Source organism: Physeter macrocephalus, chromosome 1, assembly GCF_002837175.3.
Source record: "Physeter macrocephalus isolate SW-GA chromosome 1, ASM283717v5, whole genome shotgun sequence".
Lineage (NCBI taxonomy): Eukaryota > Metazoa > Chordata > Mammalia > Artiodactyla > Physeteridae > Physeter > Physeter macrocephalus.
In genome coordinates this window covers 31,468,060-31,472,363 of record NC_041214.2, presented here as the reverse complement: position 1 = coordinate 31,472,363, position 4,304 = coordinate 31,468,060, and the positions used below count along the sequence as shown (strand labels likewise).

Genomic DNA, 4,304 nt, shown 5'->3' with positions numbered 1-4,304 from the left:
GCAATCCCACTACTGGGCATATACCCAGAGAAACCATAATTCAAAAAGACACATGCACCCCAATGCTCACTGCAGCATTATTTACAATAGCCAGGTCATGGAAGCAACCTAAATGACCACTGACAGATGAATGGATAAAGAAGTTGTGGTACATATATACAATGGAACATCACTCAGCCATAAAAAGGAACGGAATTGAGTCATTTGTGAGACATGGATGGATCTAGAGACTGTCATACAGAGTGAAGTAAGTCAGAAAAAAACAAATGGGACCTAAAGAAACTTCAAAGCCTTGCACAGCAAAGGAAACCATAAACAAGACGAAAAGACAACCCTCAGAATGGGAGAAAATATATGCAAATGAATCAACGGACAAGGGATTAATCTCCAAAATATATAAACAGCTCATGCAGCTCAATATTAAAGAAACAAAAGACCCAACCCAAAAATGGACAGGAGACCTAAATAGACATTTCTCCAAAGACATACAGATTGCCAAGAAGCACATGAAAAGCTGCTCAACATCACTAATTATTAGAGAAATGTAAATCAAAACTACAATGAAGTATCACCTCACACCATTTAGAATGGGCATCATCAGAAAATCTACAAACAACAAATGCTGCAGAGGGTGTGGAGAAAAGGGAACCATCATGCACTGCTGGTGGGAATGTAAATTGATACAGCCACTATGGAGAACAGTACGTATGGACACCAAGGCGGGGAACCGCGGTGGGGTGGAGATGGTGGTGAGCTGAATTGGGCGGTTGGGATTGACATGTATACGCTAATGTGTATAAAACTGATGACTAATAAGAACCTGCAGTACAAAACAAACAAAAAACAACAACTAATAGTAAACTTTCTTTGGGTTATTTGTATGGAAATATGTTAATATAAATGTTTCAGACATTACATGAAATTTCTAAAAATCTTATATGTTCTGGTATAATGGTATAAGCCAAAGTTCTAGTTATTACTTTAAAATGTATATCTCAGAAGTAACTAAATTTCCTTGTCAATTGCATTACTATGAACTTTCATCAAATCTTTAACCATGGTCATTTTCAAGTCTTTTGTCATTACAGAGAGTTCTGGGTGTACTCTGATGCTTTTGCAAAAATGTTCCTATAAAAGGGTTTCATCTTCAAGGAATTCATGGAAAAGACTATGACAAGTACAGGTTTCTGGTAACTGACTATACTACTGAACTGAATGAATAAGCATTTTCAGAACTCTAATGGAAAACTGATGAATTCATAAAAGTGCTAACAAAACATCAAGATGAAACAAAAAATGAATTACATGGGACTGAGTGAACTGATGAGGATGATTATAATTTTTGTGACTCTCTGTTTGAATAAAAAAAAAAATCCCACAAGGACTCAGAGGCAAAAAATACACAAATCAATTTTCACTGCAAAGTAAAGGAGCTGGTACAGGGGAGGATTACTCGACTGAATGTCCATATTATGATATAGTATGAGTGTGTTTTGTGTTTGGTAATTGCAATCATTGCTGCTTTTGTTGTGGTAATCCATTTACAATGCTTGGTGTCCACTAATCTCTTGTAAAAATAAAGTACTGTGTGTGTGTGAAAAAAATTAAAACTTAAAAATAAATAATTAAAAATTAAAAAGAAATAAAGTAAAAGAGTAGAAAAAAATATAGTATGATAACACTAATCCAAAAAAAAAAATGAAAAGACATAGAAGAGAGGGGTTGCGGAAGATGGCGGAAAAGGAGGATGCGGAGATCACTTTCCACCCCACAGATACATCATAAATACATCTACACGTGGAACTGCTCCTATAGAACACACACTGAACGCTGGCAGAAGACCTCAGACCTCCCAAAAGGCAAAAAACTCCCCACGAACCTGGGTAGGGCAAAAGAAAAAAGAATAAACAGAGACAAAAGAATAGGGACGGGACCTGCACCAGTGGGAGGGAGGTGTGAAGGAGGAAAGGCTTCCACACACTAGGAAGTCCCTTCGTGGGAGGAGACTGCAGGTAGTGGAGGGGGGAAGCTTCGGAGCCGCGGAGGAGAGCACAGCCACAGAGGTGTGGAGGGCAAAGCAGAGAGATTCCCGCACAGGGATCGGTGCCAACCAGCACTCACCAGCCCGAGAGGCTTCTCTGCTCACCCGCCGGGGCAGGTGAGGGCTGGGAGCTGAGGCTCCGGCTTCGGTGGGATCACAGGGAGAGGACTGGCGGCGTGAACACAGCCTGAAGGGGTAGGTGCACCACAGCTAGGTGGGAGGGAGTCCGGGAAAAAGTCTGGAGCTGCAGAAGAGACAAGAGACTTTTTCTTCCCTCTTTGTTTCCTGGTGCGCAAGGAGAAGGGATTAAGAGCGCTGCTTAAAGGAGCTCCAGAGGCAGGCGAGAACCACGGCTAACAGCGCGGACCCTAGAGATGGGCATGGGATGCTAAGGCCGCTGCCACCGGCACCAAGAAGCCTGTGTGCAAACACAAATCACTATCCACACCTCCCCTCCCAGGAGCCTGTGCAGGCCGCCATGGCCAGGATCCCGTGATCCAGGGACAACTTCCCCGGGAGAACACATGGCGGCCTCAGGCTGCTGCAACATCATGCCAGCCTCTGCCACCACAGGCTCACCCCGCATCTCTACCCATCCCTGCCCCCAGCCTGAGTGAGCCAGAGCCCCTGAATCAGCAGCTCCTTTAACCCCGTCCTGTCTGAGCGAAGAACAGACGCCCTGTGGCGACCTACACACAGAGGCGGGGCCAAATCCAAAGCTGAACCCCGGGAGCTGTGCAAACAAAGAAGAGAAAGGGAAACCTCTCCCAGCAGCCTCAGGAGCAGCGGATTAAATCTCCACAATCAACTTGATGTACCCTGCATCAGTGGAATGCCTGAATAGACAACGAAACATCCCAAATTGAGGAGGTGGACTTTGAGAGCAAGATATATTATTTTTTCCCCTTTTCCTCTTTTTGTGAGCGTGTATGTGTATGCTTCTGTGTGAGATTCTGTCTGTATAGCTTTACCGTCACCATTTGTCCTAGGGTTCCATCCATCCCTTTTTTCTGTCAGTTTGGTTTTTTTTTTTAATTTTTTCTTAATAATGTTTATTTTAATAACTTTATTTTATCTTACTTTATTTTATTTTATCCCCTTCCTTCCTCCCTTCCTCCCTTCCTCTCTTTCTCTCTCTTTCTTCTTTTTCTCCCTCTTATTCTGAGCCTTGTGGATGAAAGGCTCTTGGTGCTGCAGCCAGGAGTCAGTGCTGTGCCTCTGACGTGAGAGAGCCAACTTCAGGACACTGGCCCACAAGACACCTCCCAGCTCCAAATAATATCAAATGGCGAAAATCTCCCAGAGATCTCCATCTCAGCACCAACACCCAGCTTCACTCAACGACCAGCAAGCTACAGTGCTGGACGCCCTATGGCAAATAACTAACAAGACAGGAACACAACTCCATCCATTAGCAGAGAGGCTGCCTAAAATCATAATAAGGCCACAGACACCCCAAAACACACCACCAGATGTGGACATGCCCACCAGAAAAACAAGATCCAGCCTCATCCACCAGAACACAGGCACTAGTCCCCTCCACCAGGAAGCCTACACAACCCACTGAACCAACTTTAGCCACTGGGGACAAACACCAAAAACAACAGGAACTACGAACTTGCAGCCTGCAAAAAGGAGACCCCAAACACAGTAAGATAAGCAAAATGAAAAGACAGAAAAACACACAGCAGATGAAGGAGCAAGATAAAAACCTACCAGACCTAACAAATGAAGAAAAAATAAGCAGTCTACCTGAAAAAGAATTCAGAAAAATGATACTGATCCAAAATCTTGTAAAGAGAATACAGAAAAAGCAAGAAACATTTAACAAAGACCTAGAAGAACTAAAGAGGAAACAAGCAACGATGAACAACACAATAAATGAAATTAAAAATACTCTAGAAGGGATCAAGAGCAGAATAACTGAGGCTGAAGAATGGATAAGTGACCTGGAAGATAAAATAGTGGAAATAACTACTGCAGAGCAGAATAAAGAAAAAAGAATGAAAAGAACTGAAGACACTCTCAGAGAACTCTGGGACAACATTAAACGCACCAATATTCGAAATATAGGGGTCCCAGAAGAAGAAGAGAAAAAGGAAGGGATTGAGAAAATATTTGAAGAGATTATAGTTGAAAACTTCCCAAATATGGGAAAGGAAATAGTTAATCAAGTCCAGGAAGCACAGAGTCCCATACAGGATAAATCCAAGGAGAAACACACCAAGACACATTAATCAAACTATCAAAAATTAAATACAAA

General features: G+C 42.6%; 1 protein-coding gene across 4 annotated transcripts in view; it reads right to left on the bottom strand.

The window, feature by feature from the left end:
• Nucleotides 1-4,304, bottom strand: part of STAG1 (STAG1 cohesin complex component) — a 459,692-nt gene that overhangs the window by 361,795 nt on the left and 93,593 nt on the right. The gene's annotated exons all lie outside the window — the stretch shown is intronic.